We start from the raw sequence: 8,466 nt of genomic DNA on the forward strand, positions 1-8,466 counted from the left end.
TTTATCGCTTAACCTAACTGTGGCTGTACCAGTTTATCGCTTAACCTAACTGTGGCTGTACCAGTTTATCGCTTAACCTAACTGTGGCTGTACCAGTTTATCGCTTAACCTAACTGTGGCTGTACCAGTTTATCGCTTAACCTAACTGTGGCTGTACCAGTTTATCGCTTAACCTAACTGTGGCTGTACCAGTTTATCGCTTAACCTAACTGTGGCTGTACCAGTTTATCGCTTAACCTAACTGTGGCTGTACCAGTTTATCGCTTAACCTAACTGTGGCTGTACCAGTTTATCGCTTAACCTAACTGTGGCTGTACCAGTTTATCGCTTAACCTAACTGTGGCTGTACCAGATTATCGCTTAACCTAACTGTGGCTGTACCAGATTATCGCTTAACCTAACTGTGGCTGTACCAGATTATCGCTTAACCTAACTGTGGCTGTACCAGATTATCGCTTAACCTAACTCAATTTGTCCCTTAACCTAACTCAATTTGTCCCTTAACCTAACTCAATTTGTCCCTTAACCTAACTCAATTTGTCCCTTAACCTAACTCAATTTGTCCCTTAACCTAACTCAATTTGTCCCTTAACCTAACTCAATTTGTCCCTTAACCTAACTCAATTTGTCCCTTAACCTAACTCAATTTGTCCCTTAACCTAACTCAATTTGTCCCTTAACCTAACTCAATTTGTCCCTTAACCTAACTCAATTTGTCCCTTAACCTAACTCAATTTGTCCCTTAACCTAACTCAAGTTGTCCCTTAACCTAACTCAAGTTGTCCCTTAACCTAACTCAAGTTGTCCCTTAACCTAACTCAAGTTGTCCCTTAACCTAACTCAAGTTGTCCCTTAACCTAACTCAAGTTGTCCCTTAACCTAACTCAAGTTGTCCCTTAACCTAACTCAAGTTGTCCCTTAACCTAACTCAAGTTGTCCCTTAACCTAACTCAAGTTGTCCCTTAACCTAACTCAAGTTGTCCCTTAACCTAACTCAAGTTGTCCCTTAACCTAACTCAAGTTGTCCCTTAACCTAACTCAAGTTGTCCCTTAACCTAACTCAAGTTGTCCCTTAACCTAACTCAAGTTGTCCCTTAACCTAACTCAAGTTGTCCCTTAACCTAACTCAAGTTGTCCCTTAACCTAACTCAAGTTGTCCCTTAACCTAACTCAAGTTGTCCCTTAACCTAACTCAATTTGTCCCTTAACCTAACCCACGTTGTCCCTTAACCTAACTCAAGTTGTCCCTTAACCTAACTCAATTTGTCCCTTAACCTAACTCAATTTGTCCCTTAACCTAACTCAATTTGTCCCTTAACCTAACTCAATTTGTCCCTTAACCTAACTCAAGTTGTCCCTTAACCTAACTCAAGTTGTCCCTTAACCTAACTCAAGTTGTCCCTTAACCTAACTCAAGTTGTCCCTTAACCTAACTCAAGTTGTCCCTTAACCTAACTCAAGTTGTCCCTTAACCTAACTCAAGTTGTCCCTTAACCTAACTCAAGTTGTCCCTTAACCTAACTCAAGTTGTCCCTTAACCTAACTCAAGTTGTCCCTTAACCTAACTCAATTTGTCCCTTAACCTAACTCAAGTTGTCCCTTAACCTAACTCAAGTTGTCCCTTAACCTAACTCAATTTGTCCCTTAACCTAACTCAATTTGTCCCTTAACCTAACTCAAGTTGTCCCTTAACCTAACTCAAGTTGTCCCTTAACCTAACTCAAGTTGTCCCTTAACCTAACTCAAGTTGTCCCTTAACCTAACTCAAGTTGTCCCTTAACCTAACTCAAGTTGTCCCTTAACCTAACTCAAGTTGTCCCTTAACCTAACTCAAGTTGTCCCTTAACCTAACTCAAGTTGTCCCTTAACCTAACTCAAGTTGTCCCTTAACCTAACTCAAGTTGTCCCTTAACCTAACTCAAGTTGTCCCTTAACCTAACTCAAGTTGTCCCTTAACCTAACTCAAGTTGTCCCTTAACCTAACTCAAGTTGTCCCTTAACCTAACTCAAGTTGTCCCTTAACCTAACTCAAGTTGTCCCTTAACCTAACTCAATTTGTCCCTTAACCTAACTCAATTTGTCCCTTAACCTAACTCAAGTTGTCCCTTAACCTAACTCAATTTGTCCCTTAACCTAACTCAATTTGTCCCTTAACCTAACTCAATTTGTCCCTTAACCTAACTCAATTTGTCCCTTAACCTAACTCAAGTTGTCCCTTAACCTAACTCAAGTTGTCCCTTAACCTAACCCACGTTGTCCCTTAACCTAACCCACGTTGTCCCTTAACCTAACCGACGTTGTCCCTTAACCTAACCGACGTTGTCCCTTAACCTAACCGACGTTGTCCCTTAACCTAACCGACGTTGTCCCTTAACCTAACCGACGTTGTCCCTTAACCTAACCGACGTTGTCCCTTAACCTAACCCACGTTGTCCCTTAACCTAACCCACGTTGTCCCTTAACCTAACCCACGTTGTCCCTTAACCTAACCCACGTTGTCCCTTAACCTAACCCACGTTGTCCCTTAACCTAACCCACGTTGTCCCTTAACCTAACCCACGTTGTCCCTTAACCTAACCCACGTTGTCCCTTAACCTAACCCACGTTGTCCCTTAACCTAACCCACGTTGTCCCTTAACCTAACCCACGTTGTCCCTTAACCTAACCCACGTTGTCCCTTAACCTAACCCACGTTGTCCCTTAACCTAACCCACGTTGTCCCTTAACCTAACCCACGTTGTCCCTTAACCTAACCCACGTTGTCCCTTAACCTAACCCACGTTGTCCCTTAACCTAACCCACGTTGTCCCTTAACCTAACCCACGTTGTCCCTTAACCTAACCCACGTTGTCCCTTAACCTAACCCACGTTGTCCCTTTGCCTAACATAGTTCACTGCTCGGAATCTCTGGTGTCGTTGTTATCCTCATGTAGATGTCTTGCGAGTGTTGCTTACTTTCCACATATTCCTGCTATCCACTGTCAATTGTACTGCAATAGGACTATATCGCCGACCCCCCCCCTCCCCCCCCTCTGTCCCCCTCTGTCCCCCTCTTTGTGTCTCTGTCCTCTCAAGCTGGTCGGTCTGGCGTTTGAGTGTTAAATGAGCCTCGCAGCTGTTCAGTTGCATTCAGATGTCGACGCCCTCAGTGTACGTCGTGGTATGGTCTGTGTCCATTGTCCGCTGATGTCGTACGCGTAACCCACACGCTGTACCGATCATCGGTCGTTACGTACAGAGTGAAGTAGTGTGATACGTGTGACCGTACGCTGGCTGTGCCCAACGGTGTCGAATCTCAATTTCCATATGTTGTGCTTGATGCTACTTGTCTCGTCTCCCAATAACAGCTAGGTTGCACTGTGGTACGCCGTAGAGGCGTGTGGGAGGAACTTACGAACGCATTGTATGTCACCCTGGGTCGCTGGGGGTGGTGGTGCGGTGAGTCAGGTCAGGTCAGGTCAGCGTGAGCCGTCTGATGTAGTGACGCGTGTATTCCGACTTTGTCGTATTGCCTCACACAAAGTGCTACCCTGGTGGACCGCGTTCCATATCTGGGACATGCCGCAGATGCCGGTTGACAGTGGATCGCGGAAGGTACATCGCATACGTGCGCGGGCCACCTTCCACGTGTTCTCTTCTGCACATGTCGCAGTGTGTATGTGGTCTGATGTAGCGTGTCGTGACACATGACATCCTGGCATGCAAGAATTGTTGAATTCGCAAATGTAGGTGGACATCTACGTTTACTGCCCAAGATACGCAAATGAACTGGAAATCCGTTGTTGAGCGGTTGTTCACGCTGGAGGTGAATCTGTGATGGCGACGATCGGTACAGCTATTAACCGGTTGTTTCAGCGGTACCCGCCACATCCACACGCGTGACTAGGCCCATGTGGGTATGAAGCGATACGCGGCGGTGGCTTGGTGGGACTGTTCCCGGCCGGTGAAGGGGGGCCGCCCGGCGTGTTGGCCGCGCGCTGCGTGGGCGCACGCGCAACAGGCGGTTGGTGGGGGGCGCCGAGTGGCAGGAGCGCCAGCCGACGGGCCCGGCAGGCGGCGCAGCTACGCTGCGGCGCACCCTGCACGCGGCGCCTGGCGGCCAAAGTTGGTTCAGCCGAGCCCGGTGCGAAGCGCGGTGGACATCTGCAGTGTGCTGGTCTGATTGAGGACTGTGTGCGTTGAGGATGCGCCGCCGCCTGGCACTCGGCGCCGCGACGCCGTCTGCTGCTCGGTCGCCCCAGCGGTTCTCGCAGGTGGTTTGTATCGCAGTTGTGCGGACGTGTTGGCGCGTGCGCTGTGCTGGGAGAGTTCGCTTCTGCACCCAAGTGGGGCTTTGCCCTTGTGTGGCGCTGGCGTTGGAGCTGCCGGTCACCATAGGTGGCGCGTGTTGTCTCCCGCCGGCAATGCCACGACAGCACGCTCCCGGGCCTCTGTCGGCAGCGGCAAGCTCAGTTGGGAGCAAGGGTGTTCGCACTAAAACCGTCTACTCGCCTAACTCCGGGCGATTGCGCCTCTCTCGAAACCGACCAAGTACCTAGGACGGCGCTGCGCGCCGCCGGGACCTGAGAGGGTTTCGAGGTGTATCGTGCAGGGGAGCTCGGCCTCCTCCTGTTTGCAGAATAATTGAGCGGACGCTTGCGTGTTCGCGCGGGCCCCCGGGACACACTCCCGGGCGGCCGGCTGCTCAGCTCTAGTTGACGCAGCTCCCTGGTTGATCCTGCCAGTAGTCATATGCTTGTCTCAAAGATTAAGCCATGCATGTCTCAGTACAAGCCGCATTAAGGTGAAACCGCGAATGGCTCATTAAATCAGTTATGGTTCCTTAGATCGTACCCACGTTACTTGGATAACTGTGGTAATTCTAGAGCTAATACATGCAAACAGAGTCCCGACCAGAGATGGAAGGGACGCTTTTATTAGATCAAAACCAATCGGATTGGCTTGTCTGGTCCGTTTGCCTTGGTGACTCTGAATAACTTTGGGCTGATCGCACGGTCCTCGTACCGGCGACGCATCTTTCAAATGTCTGCCTTATCAACTGTCGATGGTAGGTTCTGCGCCTACCATGGTTGTAACGGGTAACGGGGAATCAGGGTTCGATTCCGGAGAGGGAGCCTGAGAAACGGCTACCACATCCAAGGAAGGCAGCAGGCGCGCAAATTACCCACTCCCGGCACGGGGAGGTAGTGACGAAAAATAACGATACGGGACTCATCCGAGGCCCCGTAATCGGAATGAGTACACTTTAAATCCTTTAACGAGTATCTATTGGAGGGCAAGTCTGGTGCCAGCAGCCGCGGTAATTCCAGCTCCAATAGCGTATATTAAAGTTGTTGCGGTTAAAAAGCTCGTAGTTGGATTTGTGTCCCACGCTGTTGGTTCACCGCCCGTCGGTGTTTAACTGGCATGTATCGTGGGACGTCCTGCCGGTGGGGCGAGCCGAAGGGGTGCTTTCGCGTCCCGAGGCGGACCCCGTTTAAATCCTACCAGGGTGCTCTTTGTTGAGTGTCTCGGTGGGCCGGCACGTTTACTTTGAACAAATTAGAGTGCTTAAAGCAGGCAAGCCCGCCTGAATACTGTGTGCATGGAATAATGGAATAGGACCTCGGTTCTATTTTGTTGGTTTTCGGAACCCGAGGTAATGATTAATAGGGACAGGCGGGGGCATTCGTATTGCGACGTTAGAGGTGAAATTCTTGGATCGTCGCAAGACGAACAGAAGCGAAAGCATTTGCCAAGTATGTTTTCATTAATCAAGAACGAAAGTTAGAGGTTCGAAGGCGATCAGATACCGCCCTAGTTCTAACCATAAACGATGCCAGCCAGCGATCCGCCGCAGTTCCTCCGATGACTCGGCGGGCAGCCTCCGGGAAACCAAAGCTTTTGGGTTCCGGGGGAAGTATGGTTGCAAAGCTGAAACTTAAAGGAATTGACGGAAGGGCACCACCAGGAGTGGAGCCTGCGGCTTAATTTGACTCAACACGGGAAACCTCACCAGGCCCGGACACCGGAAGGATTGACAGATTGATAGCTCTTTCTTGATTCGGTGGGTGGTGGTGCATGGCCGTTCTTAGTTGGTGGAGCGATTTGTCTGGTTAATTCCGATAACGAACGAGACTCTAGCCTGCTAACTAGTCGCGTGACATCCTTCGTGCTGTCAGCGATTACTTTTCTTCTTAGAGGGACAGGCGGCTTCTAGCCGCACGAGATTGAGCAATAACAGGTCTGTGATGCCCTTAGATGTTCTGGGCCGCACGCGCGCTACACTGAAGGAATCAGCGTGTCTTCCTAGGCCGAAAGGTCGGGGTAACCCGCTGAACCTCCTTCGTGCTAGGGATTGGGGCTTGCAATTGTTCCCCATGAACGAGGAATTCCCAGTAAGCGCGAGTCATAAGCTCGCGTTGATTACGTCCCTGCCCTTTGTACACACCGCCCGTCGCTACTACCGATTGAATGATTTAGTGAGGTCTTCGGACTGGTACGCGGCATCGACTCTGTCGTTGCCGATGCTACCGGAAAGATGACCAAACTTGATCATTTAGAGGAAGTAAAAGTCGTAACAAGGTTTCCGTAGGTGAACCTGCGGAAGGATCATTACCGACTAGACTGCATGTCTTTCGATGTGCGTGTCGTGTCGCGCAACACGCTACCTGTACGGCAGTGGCCGTGCGCCGCGTGCGGAACCACGCGTGCCTCTCAAAACTAGCGGAAGTGTTGTTGTTGTGTGGTACGAGCGCTGAAGCTCTGGAGCGGCTGGCCTGCGGTACCTGGCGCCTGGCGCCGGTTTTGAATGACGTTCGCCCGAGTGCCTGTCCGCTCCGGTGTGGAGCCGTACGACGCCCATCGGCTGTGAGGCCGTTGGACACAAAAAAAATAGTGGAACAGGGGCCGTCAGACGCCTCAGTCCCGCAAATGCTACTGTCTTGAAAGAGACAGTGGGAGACTGAAAAGGAAAAGATCACCCAGGACGGTGGATCACTCGGCTCGTGGGTCGATGAAGAACGCAGCAAATTGCGCGTCGACATGTGAACTGCAGGACACATGAACATCGACGTTTCGAACGCACATTGCGGTCCATGGATTCCGTTCCCGGGCCACGTCTGGCTGAGGGTCGGCTACGTATACTGAAGCGCGCGGCGTTTGTCCCGCTTCGGAGACGTGGGAGTGTCGTGGTCGCCTGTGTGGCCGGCCGCGTCTCCTTAAACGTGCGATGCGCGCCCGTCGCCTGGCGGTTCGCATACCGGTACTTTCTCGGTAGCGTGCACAGCCGGCTGGCGGTGTGGCGTGCGACACCTCGTACAACGACCTCAGAGCAGGCGAGACTACCCGCTGAATTTAAGCATATTACTAAGCGGAGGAAAAGAAACTAACAAGGATTCCCCCAGTAGCGGCGAGCGAACAGGGAAGAGTCCAGCACCGAACCCCGCAGGCTGCCGCCTGTCGTGGCATGTGGTGTTTGGGAGGGTCCACTACCCCGACGCCTCGCGCCGAGCCCAAGTCCAACTTGAATGAGGCCACGGCCCGTAGAGGGTGCCAGGCCCGTAGCGGCCGGTGCGAGCGTCGGCGGGACCTCTCCTTCGAGTCGGGTTGCTTGAGAGTGCAGCTCCAAGTGGGTGGTAAACTCCATCTGAGACTAAATATGACCACGAGACCGATAGCGAACAAGTACCGTGAGGGAAAGTTGAAAAGAACTTTGAAGAGAGAGTTCAAAAGTACGTGAAACCGTTCTGGGGTAAACGTGAGAAGTCCGAAAGGTCGAACGGGTGAGATTCACGCCCATCCGGCCACTGGCCCCCGCCCTCGGCAGATGGGGCCGGCCGCCCGCGCGGAGCAATCCGCGGCGGGGTCGTGTCCGGTTGCCTTTCCACTCGCCGCGGGGTGGGGCCGTTCCGGTGTGCGGTGGGCCGCACTTCTCCCCTAGTAGGACGTCGCGACCCGCTGGGTGCCGGCCTACGGCCCGGGTGCGCAGCCTGTCCTTCCGCGGGCCTCGGTTCGCGTCTGTTGGGCAGAGCCCCGGTGTCCTGGCTGGCTGCTCGGCGGTATATCTGGAGGAGTCGATTCGCCCCTTTGGGCGCTCGGGCTCCCGGCAAGCGCGCGCGGTTCTTCCCGGATGACGGACCTACCTGGCCCGGCCCCGGACCCGCGCCGCTGTTGGCTCGGGATGCTCTCGGGCGGAATAATCGCTCCCGTCAGCGGCGCTTCAGCTTTGGACAATTTCACGACCCGTCTTGAAACACGGACCAAGGAGTCTAACATGTGCGCGAGTCATTGGGCTGTACGAAACCTAAAGGCGTAATGAAAGTGAAGGTCTCGCCTTGCGCGGGCCGAGGGAGGATGGGGCTTCCCCGCCCTTCACGGGGCGGCGGCCTCCGCACTCCCGGGGCGTCTCGTCCTCATTGCGAGGTGAGGCGCACCTAGAGCGTACACGTTGGGACCCGAAAGATGGTGAACTATGCCTGGCCAGGA

At 52.5% G+C, this 8,466-nt stretch overlaps 2 non-coding genes and 1 pseudogene across 2 annotated transcripts; all 3 read left to right on the plus strand.

Moving 5' to 3' along the window:
• Positions 1 to 4,704: 4,704 nt before the first annotated feature.
• Positions 4,705 to 6,597, plus strand: LOC126323147 (small subunit ribosomal RNA). The gene has a single exon (XR_007559344.1). It is a non-coding gene; the product is annotated as a small subunit ribosomal RNA (ribosomal RNA).
• A 362-nt stretch (positions 6,598 to 6,959) lies between these two features.
• Positions 6,960 to 7,114, plus strand: LOC126323156 (5.8S ribosomal RNA). The gene has a single exon (XR_007559350.1). It is a non-coding gene; the product is annotated as a 5.8S ribosomal RNA (ribosomal RNA).
• Positions 7,115 to 7,302: 188 nt separating this feature from the next.
• LOC126323154 (large subunit ribosomal RNA) overlaps positions 7,303 to 8,466 on the plus strand; it is a 3,013-nt pseudogene continuing 1,849 nt past the window's right edge.

This window comes from Schistocerca gregaria, unplaced genomic scaffold, assembly GCF_023897955.1.
Source record: "Schistocerca gregaria isolate iqSchGreg1 unplaced genomic scaffold, iqSchGreg1.2 ptg000851l, whole genome shotgun sequence".
In the NCBI taxonomy this organism is placed as follows: Eukaryota; Metazoa; Arthropoda; class Insecta; order Orthoptera; family Acrididae; genus Schistocerca; species Schistocerca gregaria.